The 26325-nt window shown below is 41.2% G+C and overlaps 1 protein-coding gene across 3 annotated transcripts in view; it reads left to right on the top strand.

Moving 5' to 3' along the window:
* SPOCK3 (SPARC/osteonectin, cwcv and kazal like domains proteoglycan 3) overlaps positions 1-26325 on the top strand; it is a 264156-nt gene that overhangs the window by 15493 nt on the left and 222338 nt on the right. The window lies entirely within an intron of this gene.

Raw genomic sequence — 26325 nt, 5'->3', positions numbered from 1 at the left:
GGGGGGGCACCATGCATGATACTGGAATGAGGGATTCCAGACTGATGGGGATTTTCTGGTTGTCTCTTGGTCTGCCATTCTTTCCTCTGACTGCACTTCTTGCCTGTCTTGTCTCTCTGGCTACATGGGCTTCCCTATCTTATTCTAGTTCCTTTGAAGATGTTTGTGTGTCTTCAGAGCCTTATGGTCTATACTGCATGTGCCCTACACATTGCTCTGTTGGGATTTCTTACAGTATAGTAAACCCATTGCAGTCTGTATGCTGTCTGGGGGAATTGTTTGGCTTTTCTCCCACCCCTCTTTACATGCTGCTTCATGACATCCCAGTGGTCAAGATCTAGAGATATTCGCTGTGTCCTTAAATGAACAGAAGAGAAAATAGGATTTTTGTACTCACCCTAAAGTCCTTTTCTCTGTGTTCATTTAAGGATACAGCACCCTCCCCTCTGGTTGACATGCTTGTGTACATTTGCTGTTTTTGTACTGCTTTTTAACTAACTGAGTTGTCTCTAGCAGATGGGGGTTTGGCCACCAGTGGGGGGCATTCCTAGGTGGCCTTTTGTTTTGTGTGCCTAGTGTCCTACTGCTGAAGATGGCACTATAACCCAATGGTCAAGATCTAGAGATCTTCACTGTTATGGTGAGTACAAAAAATTATATTATTTCACTTGGATTCTCCTATAAAAGTTGAGCTTGGTCCTACCCTTCCTGCATGAATAATACATACATAATCATAGGGAAGTAAACCGTTTTTTTAGAAGAAATATTTAAACTAAACCTTTAGACAGATAAAATAAATGCATATTAATATTTATCAAATGTATTTTTAAATGCAACTAATGTGAATACCTGAACTTGATTTGATTTCAGCCTCTTTAATCCCTGATACAGTACCCCTCATACTATCAGTGGGAGGAGCAGCACTAGGGGCCAATCATATGTCTGCATGCACATATGCTGAGAATGAGAATACTGACATGAGGAAGGAGTGAAACAATTATCTCAGTCTGTTACTCCATCGCTGTTTAATCACAGGCTGGGGGCAGGGAGGTGACCTAGCCATGTTGTTTTACAGCAGTATAGAAATGTCAGGTGAGCAGGCTTACTGTGCAGTGCAGGGCTGTGTAAATCTCAGGACTGTGTGGACACAAATATAAATCATTTTCCCATTTGACTCCAATATATGTATGCCAACTGTGCATTTAGCTGTTTGCCTGGAGTTCAGCTTTAAACACATTTGTGTAGTTTGATGTGTAAGTGACAGGTTCACCTGAACAGAGGATTAAAATACTTTACAGTACTGTGTAGCAGTAATAGGAGTAGGGCAGTATTAAGGCAACATTCACAGCTGCAGTAAGTTTTTGTTGCTGTCACAAGGGATTATGTAAATGATTGTTAATGAACATTTGTATATTGACTTTCAGCATACTTATCATGCATATCATTACCTTGTATTCAAATGAGCATTTATCTTCATTACATTGTCCAGATGGTATGTACTCAGCTCTATTCCACTGCAATAAGCAAATTGAAGCCATACTTATTGTCTGATAATCTGAAAGTAGAACATTAACAGAATCTTGTATATGTGCTTTGTCAAAATGGATCACTTCTGCTGCTAATCCGTGGGATTCCTGCTTGGAGGCAGACAAGTATAGGAATACTGCTTGTATGTATGGAACACTGGGACAGATTTATAAAATTGCTGGTAACAAAACTGTCCATACACTGATCAAATTTGATTAAGAGACTTGCTAATTCAAGCAGTGTGTGGCCCCCTCAGGACTGGGTAGGTGCCACTGTCAGAATATACAGTAATACCATGACAGAGGGGACTTTCCCCAGTCACGCTGTTAGCTCGATTGGGGAAATCGAGAGCATTTGCATACAGTGTAGGACTGGCTTTCAAACATAACTTTGACCATGAGGGCGTTGTCCAAAATAAAGACATGCTTCAAGTGTATATACTGTATGTCTGTTTCTCTTTTGCTCCCATGCCTGTTTTAATAAAGTGACTCTCCTCAGCACATTTAAAATGTAGAAAGACATTTAATATTATACATGAAGGAAAGTAAGAACATTGGTCACACCTGTGCCTTTTTTCTGGTGGGATAGGGATCCAGGCCTGTGCCTTCCACCTCCATTTGAGGGATCATGCATGGACATAATTTTCTGCCGTGACAGGGGAGGGGCTGGATTCCCCCCTCCCCGCTCCGATCCGCCAGTGCTGACTGGCGGAACGGACGGGGCGGGTACAGCTGGCTCTGCCTCTAGATAGGCAGAGCCAGCTGTCACTCACGCAGCTGGGCGGATCTCGACATCAATGTCGGGATCCGCTCCGGCTGCGGCGTCTCAGTATGCCGCAAGCTGTAGCTTGCAGTATACTGAGCTTAGGGTGACGGGAGGACGCTAGTTTGTGTCCTCCCACTACTTTAAGGAGAACTATGGGGAAAAGCCCTGACCCCATAGTTCTCCTTTAAGTGCATTGTATGTATGCTGCTCTCCTTAAGGTGAAGAGCAAAACAAAAGGTTAATTTTAACTTAGCCCCCCTCAACAGTACTTACATTCTTTTTGCTCCCCTGCTGCTTTGTTTAGCTGCCAGGAGTAAAGGAATGTGGCTATGGATCCCCTGTGTGTCCGTGCTGATTTACCCTTCCTTTTCACATGGAGTAGGTTAAATTGTCATCCATACCTGGAAGTACTATAATGGGCAAAGCACAGGTTTTTTTCACATGCTTATTTTTGTGCACCTTTCGCCTCTGGGTATATCCACATTTTGGATACATATCAACAATTTAGATTACTTATGACATGTCTATATACAGTATCAGTATCTACAGAGCTGCTTAAATATTTATATTTTCTTTCCTTTAGCATATATGTGTCAAACATGGAGCTAATAAGAAACACCTGTAATTTTAAGATGTCATTCAGTTTCATGGCATTTTTTGGGAAGTTTTTTAGATAAATCTGTAAAAGACTGTTTTTTTTCTGCCAGGTTGTTACACACTCTTTCTATTTGCTATGTTGAAACATTTTTCATAGACTCCAATATAGTCTACCACACTATCTCTGAAACAGATTCTTGGACTATTAAAGATGGAGTAGGAAGACATGTTGGAGGGTTTCTATGCTACTCTTAGGCAGGTATTGATTGGGGTAAAACTGTATAACAGAACATACATCATCCAAGCTAGGCTTAAAATAATTGACCTCACTAACTGTAATCTGTGCCTTGAATGTAAAGTCAATCGATATATTTATTTACACGTTTTGGCTATGTTCATTGATCAACTTCTCCTTTATCTGGTGAGGCATATACTTATATATAGCTCACTTATTAATGTATCTAATGGTATATTTATAAATTCAGAGCACTCATTCCTACCGTGTCTTGTTTTTTGCTGTATATGTTGTTCTATGCATATCTATGTACTCAAGATTTAAAATGCTTGTTTTGCATTTGTGTTATTCATCTATTCTTTGGAATACTTAGTTCCTATACTTCAGCATATATTTTGAAACAATAAGGCCCGTTTCAGACGGGTGGTCCAATTACGTTCATGTGTCAGTTTTTTGAAAGATGAAGGAAAAAACTGGACGGACATGGTGACATCCATATCAAACTGCTCCTGTTTAAAGGATTAGTGTACCAAACATTAAAAATGCACCTTAAATTAAATTTTTATGTAAAATGCAGATTATGGTTTGATGATGTCATTGGCACATTAATAATGGTCTTAATATGATGAGGTATATAAATTAAGAGGTGTTGTGTTTGTGTGTGTGTGTGTGTTTTTTGTTGTTTGTGTTTGTTTGTCCTTGTCTATGTAGGAAGTAATTAGGTATGTATAAATGTATGTGTATGTGAGGACAGTTAAGCTAAACTAGATGGGATTTAAGGAATGCTTTCGAGGAAGTATTTGATTGTTTCGTAGAAGAGTAAAAATAAGTTATGTAATAATGTCATTATATTTATTTAAATGTATTTATTACGCGGAAATGTCTATGTTGGATATGCTGTCCAGATGGAAGATTGTTTTGTATTAATATGTAAAAACATTAAATAAAGAATATATTTAAAAAAATTACATTTTTAAGAACTACAGCCTCCTATACTTTACAGCCAAGGAAGGGGTCATCTTAACCTCTATTTGGATTGCAGTTGCCATGGTGCTGCACGAGTGATCATCTATGACACAAGCCATTTGGGGGCTTAAAAGTTCAGTTGAAAGCAGAAATAAGCTCACTTGCAACTTTGACAGTCGGCATGCCTTAAAAGTAACTGTTTTGGGAGACAGAAGTCAAAACTATTTTTTTAGTTTTGGATAGAGTAAGGGAGTGATATAACCCCTGCCAGCTTTCTTGCCATCTATGTCCCATTGGGGAAATTTCCATCCACATCCTGTCCAATAGCTACAACAGGAAGTGAGGTAAATCCTAGGTGGACAGTGGCGTCACCAGAACTAGTGTCCCCATTGGAAGAATTATTCCTGTTCTGATGACAACCCAAAATTTGGGATTTTCTTTCACTTTCATTTATAATGTTTACCAGGACAAATACAGACAGCAATTAAAGTTGACCGGTGTTCTAATCCCTCTCCGCTCTATCCAAAACTAAAAAAATGTTTTGGCTTCAGTTGCACGTTACATTGGTGGGTCAAGTTCTGCTTTACGATGATATATAACATGGCAAAACATAAGGCAGACATGTTTACCTAAAGTTTCCTTCTTACCAGATGGTCCTAAAAAAAAGCATGCATGCTAGACTATACAAATGCATTGCACAAAAATTGCATGTGTTAAGATGCAAGCGTTAATGCATGCAAATGTGTGGATGGGAGCTTAGGGCATTTATCTCTCCTGTTATCTTTTACGTTAGGTTTCTTAATTTTGGATAGCATAATTTGACAATGTGTTTTACTTCAAAAATTAAATCAATATGAAGCAACATAAGCTCATGCTCATCAACTGTGAGTACGGCCATCTAAGGTAAGGCCATAGCAATGAAACAATAAACACTTACTAGAAAAAAATTAATTTTGTTCACCATGTAGTTTAAAACTTAACTTAAGTTGAAAGCCTGGCAAGTAGTAATTAGAGACTATTGCTGTTAAGTGTTAGTTGTAGATCTCTGTGATGTAACTGTTTTAAATATCAGTTTTTTTTCCTCCTTTATGATTAAAATGTCCTACTTTGAACAGCTTCCCTGTGTATTTCAGGATATAATTGCTTGTCATTGTTTTAAGTAATTTTATGTGAAATAGGATCAAAGCTTTAGATTTTATACATCTGCCCGCTCTTTGTATAGTTGATATTGTCTTTTTATGTAGATCAAGATATTTTTTTAACTATTGTGGTGTTTGACATGTTATTGCGGTTTGAAAAGTGTCCAGTTTTTCAGTTGAATTGGCAAGTTTTTAACTCATGCAAACACTTGGATTTACAAGCCATTATTGTGTGAGCTAGCAGTCTTACTACATTGTAATTAACAATCAAAAATTGATCCCTAGCTCAGAACTGTATTTTGTAGATGGAAAAAGCAAAAATCTTACTGAATGTGAGTGTTAATTTAGCAAGTTATGAGAGGTTAACATTTTAAGCTAAAAGCTAATGAGTATGAATGACTAACAAAATTGTATGTTACACTTCTTCTTTTTAAAGGCACCTAGCCTCCTCAATTGCATTGCATCGTCAACACATGGTATCTTATTGCCATGTGTTTTAATTATTACCATTATTAAAAAGGGCCACATCTTTTAGTATGATTTAGACATGGTAGACAGCCTGTTCAGTTGAATGGGCTGCCCTACCCGAAGACGCCACAATGCACCCTCCAGAGCCTGTGTGATAACACATCACAAAGTTCTGCATAAAGCCTAAAGATGCCCCTACCCAAGCCAATTTTAAGTTTTCTTGTGGGTGTGGGAGTAAAGTCCTGTTGAGATCTTTAATTGAATAATGTATGACTTCTGTTTTGTTCACAGAATAACTTTAAAGAGAACTATGGGATAATTGTTTTTCCCCATAGTTCTCTTAAGGGTCACGGGATGACATATACTAGCATCCTCCCGTGACCGAAAGCTCAGTATATGATGAGCTACAGCTCGCGGTATACTGAGACTGCCGCAGCCGGGACAGATTCCGACTTTACTGTCGAGATTCACCCAGCTGCGTGAGTGACAGCTGGCTCTGCCTATCTAGAGGCAGAGCCAGCTGTGCCCGCCCCCTCCCCCTTCTGTTCCTCCAATCAGCGCTGGAGTATCTGAGAGGGGAGGGGGGGAATCCCTGCAGGGAGCCATGCCTGACAGTCACTGCTCTCTGCAGGGAGATGATCGAGAATTGAGCGAGCAACGGTATGTGTTTGATCACTTCCCGATCTATTGAGCTGACATGTAACAGAACTCGAACTATGAGGATGAGTAATTTTTACTCACCTCATAGTTCTCCTTTAAAGCTAAACTCCAGGTATAAGTTTTAATGTACACTTACACTGGTTCAATGTAAGCATACATATTTTATACCTGGTAGGGCCACGGGGGTTCTGTAAAAAAAAGCTGGTGCTTCTACAGTGCTTTACAGGGATCTTCTGGCTCTTGAACTGCTGCTGTTCCAAGCAACTTCCCATCTGGTGTTAAAACACGGGGGGGTTCCTTGTTCAGCAGAGTGGCTATTCAGAGAATACCTAGTATTTTTATCAATGGTTACAAGGCATTCTCTGATTGGACAAGGGGCGGGTTGTAAAATCACCATGCTGAGCAAAAATCCCTCTGTGTTTTCAGAGCAATTTTCAGGGCCAAGCTGAACCAATGTAAGTATACATAAAAATCTATACTTGGGAATTCATCTGCCATATACTTAACAGCGTGGATGGGGTAATCCCGCTTCTGAGTTATGGTATTCTGGCAGCAGGGGTAGTGCTGCCATCACAATACCCAAACAGTGATTGAAGCTGTTTGGCTGCAGACACTGTTCAGGCAAGAATTTTCCACCTGGTTCCTTCAATTTTCAGATGTTGGGCAGGTGGCTGCTGACATGGTCACGCACAGAGTGAACTTCGGCTGGTTCATCAAGAACCGGCCAAAATTTGTTCTGTGTATGGCCTGCTTTTGCCATTTAGCAAAGGTGCTGATCCAGATCTTTCAGATTTGGGTAGTTGTGTATATAGTATCATCTGGTAACTATCCATTTTACAACACTCCAGGATCAAGTACAATCAAGTTTGCAAGAAACTTGATTGGTTGCTATGGGCAACACAAACATTTCCATTCTACCTTTTTTTTCTCATAATATTACCTGAATCCAAGAAAAAATTGAAATAGATTACAGTTTGCCAGCTCATAAATTTGGTGGTTGCATTTTTTTTCCCCAGGCTTTTTCCTTTATTTTCACCTTTGATCTGACCAATAACATGCTTCCTGTCCTAGGCTGACAATGCTTACTCACTTTCATTTATCTGTGGCATAACAGCATTTTCATCCTAGGATGGGAAGTATGATTGGTACTTCACATCCTCCTCTCTTCTTTTTGATAACATAGGGGGAGGTGTTCAGTAGTCCACAAAGATAGCCAGAAACAATGCTAATTGATAACAGTCAGCAGAGGTGAAAAGCGATGAGATTTCAGGTAGGATTTTTTGCACTTATCAAGTAGATATAACAAAATGCTTTCATGATATATTTAACAAACCAAAGGGGAGAAAATAAAAATTGTTCATTGTTAGAGTTTACATTAACTGCAAGCTGCAATCACAAATATGAATTGCAGCGTCAATAATGTATGACCATGAGATATAATATAGATGTAACATGTTTATTCCCATCTGTTGTCTTCAAATGATTGGAGTGCATAGGTCTTCTTATGCCGTGTGTTTGAATAAAGTTGTTGTGATAATCCAAAATGACATTTGGATAGGGAAGAAGTCTATTTCCTGCTGTCCCAGGTGCCATAGGACCAAAGTAGATTTCAAGCCCCTTTGGGTAGTAAAATCTCTGCACAGATTGGAAAAAAAATGAGAGGATAAGAATAAACATTGTTAAACATTACAATAAAACATTTCCCATAATGGCATTTTATTTTAAACAAAATCAGGGTTTATGAGACAATTTATTTCATTTTGAAAGGTCCTTTAATATTATGGAGCTATTTACTCTGTGTGATAATCAGCACAGATGGCTACAGTCAATCCCAATAAGATTTAGAAGGTAAGACAAGATGAATGGTGGATTTCCATATGTGCTAAGTAACCTTTCTGCTAGTAAAACAAAGATTATTGCTCACAGAAAGAAGATCAAGGCAAGATGAAATGGCATTATCTTCTTTACGAAAAGATTAGGAAGCCAATCTTTTGAGAAGTGTATTACAGTTTGCTTTACTTTTCAGCACAGTGCATACAGACTTTAAATGAGTGCTCTCCAAAAACAATATAGTAAAAATTAATTTTTTAATACAGCATTCAAAAGTAAAGTGTTATAATGATTTAAGCAAGCATGATTTAAGCAAACAGACTACAAAAACTAATCATATATATAAAATAACAGCATCTAAACAGGCACATTTGTACATAAAATATAGATCTCCCCTCAACAAAAACATTTGCTGGGAAAAAAATAACACTTGCTGCTTATGGATGCCCATGACTTTAAAGCAGGAGTGGGCAAACCCCGGTCCTACAGATGTTGTGGAGCCACAAATCCTATGAGGCATTGCAAGATTCTCGCAGCCACAGGCATGACTCTCAGAGACAGATGTATCATAGGATTTGTAGTATCATCACAGAGGGAGGGCTGGCATTTGCCCACTCCTGCTTTAAAGGGACACTTACCTCTCCAGCTGTCTGCCCCAAACCTGAAACCAACACCTATGGGTGTCTGTCTACTGGGTCCCCCACAGTGTTTTCTAATCTTTTCTTTGGACCTCCACCTATTACAGTATACAGTAGTAATGTGGAGGTCAGCAGGAGCAACCAGTGAGAACTATGGAGGACCCAGAAAAATGACCCAAAGTGTCGTTTTCTTGCTGATTTCAGCAGAAGATTTCTCATTTTGCAGTGTAGGTAGTAGGAAGGTTAGTGTGTACTGTCTTTTTTTTATAGGTATGGATTGCTTTATAACAATTTGTATAGTGACCTGGTCACTTTAACAGATATACACATTCGTAAGAATTTAGAAAATTAAAACCTTTAGGTAACGTCTCCTTTTCATAGCTGAGCATGTCTGAACCCTGATTAAAGAAGAACTTTGTCCCCAAGCACCTTCCTGTGTTTCATTAAGTGTCGGTGTAAACACAACTATGCTCCCACTGACTCCTAATTTAAAGCAGAGTGGACATAGATAAGAAATTATTCTCGGTATCTAAGTTAGATCACTAAATTGACATACCTATAACTGTACCTCCCAGCTTCAGAAGCTGAAAAGAAATGCGTCAGTGAATTATATTTGGAGTTCATCACAACTCTTCTTTAAGAGATAGAAAGGAGTTTTGTATAGACTGGAATTCTTCTTAAGGGAAAGATGGTACAACTGCCTCACACTATGCACTTGTGACATTTCAATAAAGTATTTAAAAAAACAGTACACAGTGTGATCTGTCAGGATCAGCACATCAGCACTGTGCCGGCCACCGCACACCAACCGCTGTGGGATGTAGTACATCAGCTGGTGTGAATGGTTAATCTGCAAAATGAAAAATAATCTCATAATTTGTTTTTTTTTGCAGTTTAAGGGCCTTTTTGTATAGGAGCAGGGGTGGACAAATTAATATGGAATTCAGGAGCCATAAGGATTTTTTTTTTAGGGTTGAATTAATTTTTATTAGATGTTTCATTAGATTCATACAATCCGGTATAAAAACAGCATATGAAAATTAAGGCAATGCGATACACAGGGGAATACCTTCCCTAGCCACGGGCCCGGCTGGACAGGGTTATAATATCAATATAGTAGTTCACATGAAATCATAGCAAGACATGTGTGTCCTAGGACCAGGTGAGGCGCCACTAGAAACCTATTGCTGAGCAAGAGTCGATATTGTTGGACCAGATACATGAAAATGCTATTGAACTAATCGGCCTCTGCTAGGTAGGGGAGCAAAGATAGCTAGGTCCGCCGTTTCAGTACTAGAAATCCCCTGCGAACCAATTGCATGAATCACTAGGAATCTTACAAGTAACTACTAGAGGACAGAGTTAGGAAGAAGATCAGGAGAAGAATGAGTAGAGATCCCCTTTGATTTGTGTCTGCATAGAGTCCCATAGCGTATACGGGAGTATCCCTTCCGCCAGATAAATTGTATCGCTAAAGAGCGTAGAGCACGGAAATAATGTTTGGGAAGGTTGATGGGGATAGTTTGGAAGAGATACAGCAATTTAGGGAGGGTTTCCATCTTCAAGGTGTCTATTTTGCCAAACCACGACAACGTCGCGTTATGGTACACTTCAAAGGCGCGGCGAACCGCTCCTAGTAAAGGTAGGTAGTTCAGGATAAAAAGGTCCGACAAAACAGAGGGTATCGAAGTGCCCAGATATGTGAGGGATCGGGCTTGCCATTGAAAGGGATAGTTTGTGCGCAAGAGGGCCAGAGTGTGAGGGGCCAACATGAGATTCAGGGCCAACGATTTAGACATGTTAACTTTAAAGTTACTGAATCCACCAATCCTACGGAATTCCTTTAACAGAGCGGGGATACTGACATGGGGATTTGTAATATATAAAAGTAAATCGTCCGCAAACAGAGACATCTTATGATGAAAGGAGGGAGTGACAATACCGTGTATATCTGGATTGGCGCGTATGGCCTGCGCCAGATGTTCCATGACTATGACATAGAGGAGGGGAGAGAGAGGGCACCCCTGTCTAGTGCCATTGGAAATGGAGAGAGGCGGGGAAAAAGTGCCATTCACCATCACTCGAGCTGTCGGGGAGGAATATAGGGACATGATTTTTGCGAGAATAGTCGGACCCAGGCCAATTTGCAGCAGGGCCCGGTGGAGGAAACCCCAGTCTACACGATCAAACGCTTTTTCAGCGTCAATGGAGATCAAACAGGCCCTAGTATGGTGTTTATGGATATGGGAGATCAGATGGATCGTTTTAACTGTGTTATCCCTGCCCTCACGCCCCGGTATAAAGCCGACTTGTTCCGGGTGGATAAGGGCTGGCAAAGAGGGGGAGAGACGAAGTGCCAGAAGTTTGGAAAAAAGTTTAATGTCGACGTTAAGCAACGAAATTGGCCTATAATTTTGACATAGAGAGGGATCTTTGCCGGGTTTGGGAATAACACAGATGTTTGCCTCCAGCATGGTGGAGGGAAAGGGGTGCGTAGCGTCTACCGAATTAAAGGTGCGGGTCAGAACAGGTGATAAGAGATCAGAAAAAACTTTGTAAAATCTGGGGGAGTACCCATCCGGGCCCGCACATTTACCAGTCTTGAGAGCACGAATAGCACTATCCACCTCGGATTGGGAGAAGGGTGCCTCCAAAGCGAGTGTAACGGCAGGATCTAAAGTCGGCAAAGCGGTCTGCTCAACATAATGTTCTAGGGATTCCGTGATTTGCCCTGGAAGTGGGGTCAGTGTGGGGGCCGGGAGATTGTATAAATCTGAGTAATAGCGGTGGAACTCTCCGGCTATACCCATGGCAAGTGAAGTCTAGTGGAGCAAGGTCCAAAGATAGAGGGAATGAACGCACGAGGTGGGCGGGGATGTAAGGTCCTGGCTAAGTGACGCCCGCATTTGTTGGCTGACTCATAGCGTATTTTACAAGCCCTCTCCCTTGCTAGTTGTGATCCAGAGTCTAAGATAGCAAGCAATTCCCGGCGGGCGTTGGATAATTCCACAAAGGTGGTATCAAGCCGGGTGGATTTGTGGAGGCTCTCAAGTCTCGCTATAGTGGACAGGAGGTCCGTAATGCGGGCTGCTCTGGCCCGTTTGAGGCGGGCGCCATGTTTTATAAAAATGCCTCTCACCACACATTTAAGTGCCTCCAATTTAGTCAGCGGGTGTGTGGGATCAGTCGCATGATCGGTGATAAAGTATTGGACTGAGGCTCTGATCTCGGCCATACAGACTGAGTCAGTCAGTAAGGCGTTGTTCAGTCTCCAAGAAAAACCGGTGCGTGGGGCCGGGGGGATTCCCAAGGTTAGAAAAACCGGGGCATGATTGGACCATATACGTAGACCTACATGGGCAGAGGGCGCAGAGTGCAGGAGTGGTTGCGCCAGAAAGAAGTAGTCAAGTCTACTGTACGATTTGTGGGCCGGAGAGTAGTAGGTGTAGTCCCTCTCGGACGCATGGAGGACTCGCCACACATCTATCAGTCTGAGTTTGAGCAATAAGCTTTTAAGTTTGTTTAGGGATGCATAAGACATGGTGGACTTACCGGATGAGGAGTCTAAACTGGGCACCATGGCAACGTTGAAGTCTCCTCCCAGGATCAGGTTTGGACAGCCGAATTCCTCCAGAGCCATGACCAATGATGTAAGGAACCGCAGTTGGTCCTGATTGGGAAAATAAATATTAGCCAGGGTATAACTTTAACTTTCAGGAAGAGGAACCTGCCTAAAGGGTCGTGCTGCTGTTGCAAGACCTCAGGTTGTAGGGATTTATGGAATGCTATAGATACTCCCTTGGAACGTGCATCTTCGTTAGTACTGTGGTACCAAGCCGAATAGAATTTAGTTGGCAATATGGGGACGGTATCCCTTCGGAAATGGGTTTCTTGCAAAAACAAGACGCCCACTTTTCGTTTATGAAAATGATAGAGCACCTGGCTCCGTTTCTGTGGAGTGTTAAAGCCTCGCACGTTGAGCCATTACGGGGCTTTGCGGTGGTGGAGTGTAGGGCTGCAGCCAACCCCCCACATCAGGGGTAGAGGGGGTGTGAAGGGGATAGAAGAAGAAGAAAGGATAAAGCTGAGAGAAAGAAGAAAGTGAGTAAGTAACAGTGACAGAAAGAAACATGGTCTCTCACCCCACCTAGTGGCGTCCGACGAGAGTAGCCTCCAAATAAACCACAACATATACCAAAAAGCTCCATAAACTATCAATGGGTCCGTGAATGCTCTCACAGACAACCTAGGTGGGGGTAACATGGAAGGCACAGGGAGCGTCCCCCGCTCCAGGGCGTATAATATTGATGGCAATTGGACAGCAAGGGGTGATATAACAGCTAGGCGTAGGAAATATTAACTCTTTAACTTTAACTGTAAAACCGGTTCAGAAATGCAATAATACCAGAAAAAAAATTTCCACAACAATAAAGAACTGTAGTGCCAGTGGTCGGCAACTAAACCACTTGGCACAATCCCGGTAAGGCATCGGGCAGCGGTAGGTAACAGGCTGAAGGTGTTCTTCAGGAAGCAAAGGCCCAGTCAAAGGGTCCTGAGGAATGATCTGTGTTGGGCGAGGTGTCCGCAATCAGGTGTGGGGGGAGGCGGATGCCTCTGCGCGCCCCGTAAGTCCTCTCGACTTCTGAGACCAGGATGATTGGGCGACAAATCCAGGCAGGGTCGGCTTGAGTGGCCAATCTGGCAATGCGACGAGGGGAAGCTCCATCATGCCTAGGAAGGTCGGGAGGTCTCCCAGGGAACGGAAGATGGCCGACTTACCGTCGTGTTGGACTATAAGTTGAAAGGGGAAACCCCATCGGTACTTGATATTGCGTTGGCGAAGCAGGTCAAGGAGTGGTCGCAGAGCTCTGCGGAGGGCGAGCGTGTGGCTTGAGAGGTCGGGCAGTAGGGATATCGGACTGTCGTTGAATAGGATGGCCCCCTGCGTCCGGGCGGCCCGCATGATGTCATCTTTGATCTTGAAAAAATGGATCCTACAGATGACGTCCCTGGGGTTGGAGCGATCCGGGCGTCTAGCCCCCAGCGCCCTGTGGATCCTGTCCAATTCAATGGTAGAGTCTTTGGGCTTGTTCAAAAGTCCAGGTCCTTGGGCTCTATGGACTCTGGGAGGCCACGGATGCGGATATTATTGCGGCGGCTTCTATTCTCCTGGTCATCTTATTGATCCTGCAGGGTAGCGTCATGTAGGCATACTCTGGAGTGCAATTCAGAGGAAGATTTTTCAATGTCCTCCAATCTGACACTCAAGTCCTTTTTTAAGGTGGACAGTTCCTTTTTGTATGTGTGCTCAAATCGGGCAAAGCAGGATTCAAAATCCCTCTTAGTGGGCAGGGCTTTGATATAGGCCTCCATGTCCCAACCTTCATGTGAGCTGGCCGATGCATGGGGCATGCTCCTGGAGCGCTGTGAGAGTCCCCCTGGGCTAGGGGGGGAGTAGGGAGACTGGGACCGTTGAGTCTGGCTCACCTGTTCCCTGTCCTCATCGTCCAGTCCAGCGGGTGAGAGCTCCGGCGGCTGCGGCGGCGCCATCTTGGCTGCACGTGGGGGAGAGCGCACAGAGGTCGCGGGTGCCGATTGAGTGAAAAAACGGGTCAGTTCCAGGGGTGAAGGGCCCTTCTGAGGTCGCCTCTTCCCCTTCTTCCTCCTGTTGCTCATTTGTCTGCCCGAGCGGGTCTGAAAAGCCGTCGGCTGCCGGTGTTTGTGCCCACACGAGCGGGAGACGATCTGAGGCACGTCTCACTGCTCCATGCGCCAAGCCACGCCCCGGATTTTTTATTTTTTTTTTAGGAGTCAGCTCCATTGACAACAACTAGAGAAAAGTTTGAAAATTAGGCAGCAGCTGTAATTTGTAAGGAGCATTGGCTACCTGGGTCCTGGGATTTGTCCAGCCATGTATGGGAGTATACTCTTTTTGTCACTATAGCCAATGTTAATGATTCAGTTGCATCTGTTTGGGATCTTTTCAGAGCGTTATTATTAAAAGGTTTAATTTAGCTTATTGAGGTATGATGTTTATTTCTAGATGTTAACAATACACATCCTGGTAATTGAACAAATAGCTCCCAAACATCCATCTGGATACTTATGGTAGTCTCCAAGACATCTGACACGTAACTGTGATCATTCAGGTAAACACTAGTCAGGGATGCTATGCACTGTGAGTAGTACAGCACAGATTGTGAAGTAGAGGAGCGTTGAGAACAGAACGCAGTTTGGTGGACATGGCTTAGTAGTATGGAGTATATATTGTATGGAATAGTGTAGACAGATTGCAGTATGGAGTATATAATGTGCAGGATATTGTATATAGCTAATCAGTGTGGGGTATATAGTCTACAGCACAGGGTATGCAAGTGAGCAATGTAGAGTATATAATGTACGGTACAGTGCATACAGCTGCACAACATGGAGTTTACAATGTATAGCATGGTGTGTATATAGCTGATCAGTGTGGAATATATAATATACTGCACAGTGTATGTAGCTAAGCAGTATGAGTTATATAATGCAAAGAACAGTGTATGTAGCTGAGCACTGTGGAGTATATAATGTACAGAACAGTGTATACAGTTGAACTGTATAGAGTAAATAATGTTTAGCACAGTGTATGTATCTGAGCAGTGTGGAGTACATAACATACAGCACAATGTATGTAGCTGAGCAGTAGGAAGTATATAATGAAATTTGTATTTTCACTAATTCCACTTTGCTGAATATGCCAAACTGTTTCCTGTTCTCTTAACAAAATTGTTATGTAAACTGTAATCTATATGTGTTCCCAACCTTCAAAAAAGAAAAAAATGCTAGCCCACTAGTACAAATATCTATTATAAGGAGGGGCAATAGGATTTATGTAAAGCATTCTTTTGCCGTACATTGGTTATTAGATGAATTTTTGTGGTAATTTCTCTAGACACTTAAAAGTTATGAGTGTATGTGCATAGTCAGTAGGACTAGGAGAAGATGTGTCTTCTAGAGACAGTATTTTATTTGTATTGAACCGTGCACAAAGCTAGGAAGATTCTGCTCTCTAAAAGACCAACTTGGCACCTGTCCTTGGTGACAGCTTATCAGTGCTGTAGTTGCAATCTGAGGATTTTCCAATAGACATTTCCTCCTCTGTCCTAATCTAATGTGCCATTCTTATTTCTGCCAGCCTGATTCTTCGAGGACTGTTTAAGTTTTCATTCTCTACCGTAACTAAATTTAATTTCAGCAGTGTCTATCATGTTGGCATTCTTCCAAGTTTCAGTATGAGTTGCCTCTTCACCTTACTGAAAGATGAAATATACCTTGGCCCTCATTCTGACTACTTTATACAGTTTTTATACTTATATCAGTAATTAGTTATCCTTAATAAACCTCAGAAATTCCAGTAACATCAGTATATTCTACATTTTGAACATACAAAACATGTATTTCTTCAATTTAAACATAAATGTCTTGCAAAAAACTGCTTCCACAATTGGGATTGTTTATTAATTTACTGACCTTAGCTTTTTAACCTCTAAAGGGAATCCAGCGGCTTTATGAAACCTGGGTCAGCTGTGTGGCAGTAGACTTGTTTTTCAGACATAGAAATGGATAGGTATCTGTGGTGGGACATCCCCTGATAATCAGTCTTTCTTAAGGTGCCCATACACTGCTCGATTCTCGTACGAGAATTGCGGGAAATCCCGCGATCGTACGAGAATCGAACAGTGTGAACGAAGACGTGCGACCATTTCTACTGTACGGTCGCACGTCTTTTGTCTAAGGAGCACTTACAATCAGCTGCAGATTTTCTGTGGTCAGATGGAAAAAGTGCAACAGATTGGCCCAGGTGGAGATTACTCCATCCACACCGTTAAGTGTAGATAGAGGAATCTGTTGCACCTTTTCCATCTGACCACAGAAAATCTGCAGATAATTGTAAGGTTTACGGCCAGCTTTAACATGGCTGAGTTCACATAACCTTACTGTGGACGTTAATGAGTTTGAGTTTTTTAAGGGGAAACTGTAAGGATATTATTAAAAAAACAACAACATACATTTAGAAATGGATGTTTCTATCTTTTTTTATTGTTGGTATTTAAACTTAGTTTTCAATGAAATATTTACTACAGTATTTCCAGTTCAAGCTGAGCTTTTTGATAAGAAAGCCCAATATTGCATCTACGCATGCTTATTTCTGCAGATTAAATATCCAGATGAGTACTGCCTCAACTAATAAAGAAGGTGGGACTGTATTTTAGTATATTTACCATAATAAACAATTCATGCTATTAACATAATTATATTAAATAAACATTCTAAAACCTTGAATGTTGGTACTAATGCGTAACACCTTTCTTAGCACCTGCTGGCTGCTGCTGTTTGCAAGGTTGAAATGTCTGTAGGCAATATTTCTGATTTATCTGACTAACAAAACATAATAGTTCTCAAGTGTTATTTATTAACCCTGAACATTATAAAAGGTAATATTTTCCCAAACGCTATGTATTCTCTTTTAATGAATAAGCAACATCTATTATTTGTAAGTGCATTCGCCCATTTTGAGAAATGTAACTCCTGAAGAACCTCTCTCAAATAGTAGATCAACTTCAAAAACTGTAATGCTTCTACTCTTCTCACCAGGAACAGAGAAATAGAGGTGAGTTTAAAGCTATTTCAGGGGAAACCACAAAATTCCCATGTAGCTGGGGTGCACCACAATGTAAGGGTTAAATGCTCATTTACGCCTAGTGTATCAGAAAAAGCAGCTATACTTACCAGATCCTTGCTCCCCTGCCATTCAACACTCTCCTTGTCTTCACTATGCTAAGACCTATGGACTGCCTCTCTGCATAGTCACATATAATCTAGTGGTAGATGTTCTGCATTGTACTTGATAACCCCAGTGGGCCTCAGACTGCCAGAGCATAGGTGGGAAGAGGCTGTGGGTGCTGGTTTTGCAGGTAAGGAAAAGCTCTTTTTCCAGCTAGCCTAGACCTAGTATTTAACTGTTGCAGCCCTTCCCCAGTGGGGGCAGCCCCAATGCAAGGGGCAAATTTATTTTATATCCTACACTTACCTTGCTGTGATCAACTAGTCTGTTCCGGGTGGAAATCACCTTTGCCCCATAATACTAGTAATACAGGTGCAGTAAATCAATACAACCAATTAGAATTCATATTTCTTTAATGTTATTACAGTAAACTGAATTGTAATTTTCCATGTCAACACACTTTGAACATCATTGATCTGTATGCTTTCTGATGATTTCGAAATGAGCTCAAGGCATAGCTCATTTTTGGCCCATGTAAGTAAAGTTATCTAATTACACAAAGTATGATCATCATTATAAACATTATCTGCCAATAATGTGTTCACATTTTGCTCCTGTGTGGAAATTAGATATTAGTTCAACCACATCAATCAGTGTATGCAGGCATAGTATGACATCGTTAACTGTTCTGTGTGCAGATGCTTTTGGCTACACCTAAACTTGGTCACGCAATGGTTAGATTTCCCTTATATATAATCTGTTATGTGGGCCACCCATGCTAGAGTTTACTTGCAATGTTCAATGTCTTTTTGGATTTGCTTAGGCCTTCATTCTACATTGTTATTGGTAAATGTTGCCAGTGTAACAATCTAAGGATTAAACAATGATTGAATCTGTTAGAGCCTGACCTAGTTTGACCTAGGTTGATTTGGAGTGGAATGTACGTGTAAGGGTGCCTGAACTAATGCATGCATCACATGAGTTCCTAGGTTTAAATCCTACCTCTTGTCTTGTTAGAATGTTGACATTGTGGCTGTTTTTAGGTCTTTGGTTCAGCCATTAGATTACTGAACTATTTTCTAAAAAAAGACATTGGTATCATAAGTAATAAGCCACAACAAATGTATAAGCCCCAGTCTAATTCTGTTTAAAATATTTCAGCTTGCTGCAAAATGTGTACTGTATGCTTCCCAGACCCTTGAAATCGTTAAAAGAGAATTATAGCAAACATCTTCAATAAATAATTGTTCTTGAGTTAGTGGTAAAACAGTGCTGTAAGTTTAAAAGGACATAACAATGGGAGATCTGGTTCTGTCCAGAGATTCTAGAATGGACTATTGACTCTGAAGGGAATGTGGCCAGCCACAGTCTTTACTTAACCAATACCAGAACACCTGATTCCAGTGATACAAACAGTAACTTCACACGCGGCAAGAGATCCGGTCTATATATGTCCCCCGAATAGAACTTCATGACCCCTAAGTGCACCTCACCGGCTGCCCGTGATTCCTGAGGAGTATAGCGTGCTGTTCCCCGACGCAATCCCTCCATCTATTGTTGTTCGTGGCGGTTTACCTTCGATAGAATCAACTTCCTATATGATTTCGTTGCAGTTGCTTCATGTCATCTAGTTTTCGTTGCTTTGATTATACATCTGGCGAGGACATACATGTAAGCATCCAGAATACAGTTCTCCCGGAGATCTGCCTTCTTTCCCCTGAAGAAGCCCCTTCTTGGGGGCGAAACATGTAGGGACCTATAGGAGCGTTTACATCATCTGAAAATAAGTTACCGCATATCTCGTAACCGCACGGTATTGTCACCTAACGGTGAACCTGCATATTCAATATGTATTTTTATTAATGATATACATTTTTATTGATGACATGATTTTGTACTTTATTTTTTGGTTCTAAATTATGTATACAACAATTTAGTGAATAAATGTTTTTCTAAGACTTTTATATACGAGGTCTGGACTGGTTTCTAAAAAGCCCCCTTTTTTCTCCCCACTGGGTCCTTGCACAGCCCACTGCGGAAACAATCTGTTCCTTTGTATTCAATACCAGAAGAACAGCTGGTGGGTGGGGATTCCTGAAGAGACAAAAGTGAGAATGAACTGTCAGTTATAAAGTACTAAGTGTACTGGACAGATTTTCCTAATGTCCCTAGTATGGATGGTAAGACAAAATAATTAGTCATGTGTCAGTAACAGCCATCTGTCTGGGCTTAGGGATTACCCCGGGAATGTGCCAGATGCCCTGTTTGATGCTGTCCTGGAATAAACAGGGACATTTATCACTTAACCATGCAAATAGGGATAAGCTTGGCTCTGGACCAAAATCTAGCTCATTTGAACCTGTAAGGAAGCTGTCAGTTGCAGCCCAATCAGTTGCAGCCAGAGGAATTTTATGCTCTGCAGCTGCATGTAAACAAAGGGGCAGGATACTGGTGACATCATTGACCGTACATGGCTACATAACCATATTAGGTCAATGTCTTTCAACAAACATACCCATGTGGCCATATAGGGTCAATGATTTCACCAGCATTGCTGGACTGAACCCTAGGTGCAAAGAGGTGTAGATGCATAGATGATAATACAGTGAAGCCCAAATTAAGTCTCACTCCCTATATCTATTAGTCTTGATTTTTGCTTGGAAATGCCATAAAATATCCTGTTCTCTTATTCGAAAATCAGTTCCTGCCCTCCTAATCCAGTGCTCTGTGCTGGCATAATTGAGTACCAACAACACTCTTCTCCATTAGCGTCTTTACGATGACGCAGTGCAGAGGCAGAGAGGGGGTGTGTCTGACCAGGTCTTACTGATGCACCGATGCCTATTGGACTGCTAAGCCATATTTAATCACACTGTGCATGCTGTATGGTGTAATATGTGGTCTGATTTCGAATAGATTCCTGTATGGTGCTCTGTGCTTCTTTTGCTCATCACCAAACTGGAATGTACGATTACCTCAAAATTAAGCTATAACCATTACTGCTTAACACTCATTATATTTAACTAGATTCTTTTTTTTCGAACGCATACAAGCATAAAATTGCTATTTGCTTCTGTGTAAAAGGAGCTGCATTTGTATGATAACATTTAATTCCTAATAGGTGTACTTTTTTTCATGCCTTCCTTTTTGCTAGCTTAACAAAAATAGACATATTTACAGAAGCATAAAAAATATAATGTAACTGTGTACATCAGACATACTTATGGTGACAGAGGATATGTACCTCAAAAATAAAACAGAAAAGCTAAAAATGTCACTGAACATTGGAAGATGGCATGACTGCATTTGAGTTCAGATTGTTTTATATTACAAAAAATGTTGTAGCATATTAACTTCTACAATTTTACATACACATTAAAGGAGAGCTTTCATGTATAAAAAATGTATGTTGTGTTTGTGATGTTACATCTACCTCGAAACATTTATTCACATGGCTTTATTCTTTTTGCAAGCTTGTGTCATATTTTCCTGGTAAAAAGTCATATACATATTAAGAACCATTGGAGGGCATAAATCAGACAGGACATTTACGGAAAAACTGCTGCTAGAAAATAAACCATTGGATAATCCTAAAAAAATTATGTTTCCCACACAATGTTTAATCCAGTTTATAAATGTGTTAGACACATTCATATTATCTTACTATAGGCTGAATTGTACATTATTCAGAGAGAAACTATTCCTGTTTATTGTTATCTTGCATTAAAAAGATACAATTTCCCTGTTATGAACCTTTCCTGGCAACCACCATTCTAAAGGTGGCCATACCCCTTACAACCATCGCACAACTTTCGTTGTGCGATGGTTGTAAGGTAATTAAAATCTCGTACGATCTGCCCATCTTGGGCAGGCAGATCATACTTGCCATCATTGCGTACTTGCACCGAGGGGAGGGCTTCCGACGATTCCAATGCTGAGCGGGCAGTGTGCACTTGCGCACACCGGCCCGTTCAACATTTGTCTTCCGAGCATGCCACTAACCCGGCCAAAATCGTGCGATTCTCGGCGGGTTTTCGAGCGTGCTCGGAAGAGAAAAGACCCGTTACCGTACAGTAGAAACAAGCAAAACAGTCGCATGCCTTCCATACACCTGCAGATTATCGTACGATCGCGGTATCACCCGTGATTATTGTACGATAATCGGCAGGTGTATGGGCACCTTTATGTCTGCTGCCTTTCATGCAGAGATTTGATTGGTATCCCTGTTGGAAAAATAGATACACATCTTTTTCTCACATACCACATTGGAATAAATCATTGTATGGATGCTGTAACAACCAAAATGACTAGCGTTGTGTGCAGTATCTAGAGAATACAATGTCATAACTCTTCAAATCCAAGTTTATTGAAACATGAGATAATCATGGCATGTTTCAAAACCAAGCCGGACTCTTTCATAAAGGCATGTTTGACACACATACCTTTTAGAAAGATGGCACCCAAGCACAAAATGTGGCCATTCATACAAAATGACAACCAAAGCACTTCATTATAGCACAAGACTCATCAGGCTGCCTTTTTGTCAGCTCAGCCTGGGTCACAATAGCTAGTGTCTTCCCTTCTGCTTCTACCTGTTCACCACAGTAAATGGCTTCCACTGATTGAGGCTGCAGTAGATGGCAGATGAGTATTTCTGTGGTCCAAAGGGTTTTCTTTTAATGAAGGTGCAGGACCATGGACCAGTGTACATAAAGTCATTATCTAAGGATAGTTGCAGGATGGTTAGGAACAGCTCTTAGGAGACCATCCTACACAGCTTTAGGAAGGTTTTTCTGTTTACATCAATTCTGATATTGTGTTATGTGTGCGTGTGTGTTTGTGTATATATTAGGAATGCACCAAAATTTTGGCCGCTGAAACATACCGGCCGAAATTTGCACTTTTGGTGTCCCCTCTGACAAAGCGCAGCATCCAGCAGGGAGGAGAGAAACTGTCAGAGGAGGCTGAGCTACCTATTTCTTGTTTGCCTCTATTTACAAAGAATATTCACAGAGATTCATGAATGGCTCTGCAAATTGTTTATAAATAGACCCCTATCTGCGGTGACTGGAGTTTTTCTGCACTTGATCAACACCAGTCGTCGCAAGGGCACATATTATGTGTTTTCTGTTCACACTGCAACACTGCTTTCAACTGAACAGAAGCTAAAGACAACCGAACAACGCCTGCATATCTCTTAGTACATATTATCTTTAACAGTAACTGACATGAAATCCATTGTTTTTGAGACCATTCTACAGGACAACTCCCTCCTTTTACTTGGTTAAACTTTCATTTCCAAAGTGCACATTTAAATAGGTTTTCATTATAAAAAATGTATGCTAACATGTACAGAATATGAGAGGAAAGAAGAATTTACCTGTTTAATATAAAGCCGCAGGCTGCACACAGTGGCTGTCTGCCTCATTACAATATTATAATGGATATTCTGAGATATCCATAAGTGGAACCAAATGAGACAGAAAAAGCAGTGAAGGACATTGTAACAATAGGTACAACTTTTTTTAATACAATACTTGTTTGTCGTTTTTGTTGTACCTGTTCTGAATGGGCATTGGAGGGTGGTATCACCTGCTGGCTTCTTGTGTGGGAATCTCATCAATAGAAGCTGTGAGGGCTCATTCACACTTAAGTGATCTGTTGTGGTGCATTATAGCTGTGACACATGATAGCATTACTCTTTTATGTATGTATGTTTTACCTTGCCTTGATACAACATAAAATCACGAATGGTCCCTTTGATGCAATGTACACTTAAGCATTCCATTGTAGTGTGTTAATGCATGTTTTGGCATTAAGGTCATCTTTATGTCACCAGCAGGGCAAAAGTGAAGGCACCCCTCTCTGACAGGTGAACTACTCAGGCATTTGTTCATCCCACATTACTAACAATACAGTAGAGGCACGCAATATGTCATTTGGCAATGGAGGGTGCAGTTGTGTAGGACTGGTGATAAGGGAGTCCCTTAGGCCCCATTCACATTTAGCGATTCGCAAATCGCGCGTTTGTCGCTCAAATGCTTGCATTGAGCAAGCTAGAATCGCGGCAAAATCCGCTCCAAAAAGGGTCCTGCTGTAGCGACGCACGACCCGCGACAGCAGCAGACAGAGCCCCATTGCAATGTATTGGAGAGCGATATCGCGCGGTAAATAGCCGCGATATCGTGGGAATTACCGCATGATAAATCGCTCAGTGTGAATGGGGCCTTAGAGTTATAAAAAGACATGTCACTCAGCTTGCTAGTAACCCCTGAAAATATGAAATATAATTGAAGTTTTTAAAGGATACTGAAAGAAATATTAGATTTCCTTAGCTGAGTTCTAAAAATACAAGTTGCCTGGCTATGTTCCTTCTGCTAGCTTATGGAAGTCTGAGTTCACCTGCTGCATGCTTGTTCTGGGACAGTATTGAAGTCAGACACAGTTAGGAAACAGCGTTTTCAGAAAATGGTCGACAATAGCAGACAACATGTCTCTTTCAATACCAGCTTGTTTACACCAGGTGCGTTGAGCTACGATGATCTGCATTGATCAATGTAAGCTCAACACATGGGCATATACTTACCATAACATGTGCCCTCTCATGTGAATGGGCCCTTAGGCAAAGGTGGGTTGTGTTAATGCATGCTGTGTTTGGCAGTCCATTCAAAATGAACAGGCTGTCAACATACTTCAATGTCCCAAAAAATGGACATGCACCTTTTCTAGAAGCACACCATACATGAATGAATGGTTGCATCACACCAACACAAGTAATGTTGTTATGCATTGCAGGAAATCTTATGTTAACCCGCAAGGCATTAGTGTGAACCAAGCTGGACAGGTCTGTTTTTTATGCGTTTTAGTGTGTTAGGATGCCCAAAGATGTCATTGGCAATGGGTATACAAATCTCGGCCAATGACTGTTTATCCACTCCAAATATTAATTTTAAAAATGCATTGGAAACTTGCATTGGCATGCATTAAAATCATATCAAAAGGCACAAATGAAATGTCTGTTGACACATGACAATCCACCTACCTAACGCAACAACAAAAAATATCACCTCTACGCACACGCAGTTTTAAATGGATCCTTTAAGGAAATGTTCTAGATTTTTGGATCTCTCATTGACCTTCACACATGTCCTTCATTTGTGCATTGCAGAACTTAAAATATGAGTGTAATCAGCGCTCATTACTAAAAGGCTGTCTTCTGGCACAGCAGGTCTCATCCACATTGGTGTTTTACAAAGCAGGTTTCCAATTTCACCTATCATAGAAAATCAGACTCCTGCTGTTTGATTACAGTGTATTATTACTATCCTAAACCCACTCGCTAGATGTAGCACAGATGAAAGGGGACATTGTATTAAAATACCAACATCACTTTGTTTAGATGATAAATAGCATAAATAGATTGCTGGAAAAATATGCATTTTAATTAAAGCCATGATGATCTAACAAAAGTAAATTTTATTTATGTATGTTTCCACTCCGTTTATTACCATAAAAACAGTTTTTGTTTGATTTTTTTTTTTTGCCTTTGACAGTAGCAACAGTAGCACCGTTTAATTACTGTAGGTGGCAACACTGAAATGTTTTGGTTCCAGGACTGGCCAAATTGTTTATTCCCTGAGCAAGCACATCAGTTTAACTGGCAGTCCAACACAACTAAACACTCAGAACGTTGCCAACAAACCAGGGTTTGACACACAACAGGTTATTTAAGGAAAACTAACATTTTTTGATTGTCCTTTATATTATTTATCCAGTTACTTGCATTGAATCTATAGTTAGTAAATAAACTTTGAAAGAGGAACCAAACCACCATCTGCAGGGGGAGTTCTTGCACATGATGGCAGACTTACCTCTGTGTTTGCCCTCCTCCAATGCTGAGAGCTTAGTTCTATTTCTTGCCATTCTGTCCACTGTCTTGTGCGACCTTCCTTGAACGTCTCTATCCATTCATACACACTTCTTCACAACAAAACACTTTCTCCATACTGCGCACAAAGTCTTCGAAAAATAATGGCACTATGCACACCCTCAGACCACAAAAATGAATCACTGCACACTGCTCTTCTTTCGTGCAAACCACAAGTGGGGCATCCATTTTTTCTCGCACCACAGTTACAAATGAATTGATGTAACACGTTCACACCTGCACAGCAGTGACTGGTGTGACAATACTCTTGAACAGAAGGCGCTTAGAGCGTTGGAGGCTTGGAAATAACAAGCCCAGCTGAAGCTAGCTGGTTGTTAGGGCCTATACAGGATGTCCCAGCCTGTCTAAGAGAAGAGCCCCACCCTAGAACCAGACTGTGTATCTTGGGAACTGGGGAGCAGAGCCGCCTGTGTGGGAAAAGAGCAGCCTATGTGGCAATCCGCTTGTGTGGCAAAAGAGCAGCCTGTGTGGCAGTCCTTCTGTGTGGCAAAAGGACAAGCCTATGTGGCTAGCGTTTTGAATACAGCCTGTGTGGCCAGACGTTTTTTGTTAAAGGACCTGAAGTCGGTGAGATGGGAAAATGTTTTTTGTTCCAGGCAAAAAGTAAGCAAACTGTACTTTGTGCTTGGAAACCCCTGCGAGGGAACACCTGTGTGGCCTTTTCTTTCAATTTGTTAGTAAATAAAAGTGGGTAAAGAAGCCCTAAAAATGTGAAAAGCGAGTGGCGGTGTTCTTAATGTGCTACCGTGTGGAGCGAATCTTCACAAAATATATATATATATATA

The sequence above is a fragment of the Nanorana parkeri genome, unplaced genomic scaffold (genome assembly GCF_000935625.1).
Source record: "Nanorana parkeri isolate BGI_ZX_2015 unplaced genomic scaffold, ASM93562v1 scaffold358, whole genome shotgun sequence".
Lineage (NCBI taxonomy): Eukaryota > Metazoa > Chordata > Amphibia > Anura > Dicroglossidae > Nanorana > Nanorana parkeri.
Note: the sequence above shows the minus strand (reverse complement) of the source record. Positions and strands in the feature narration are given on the sequence as shown.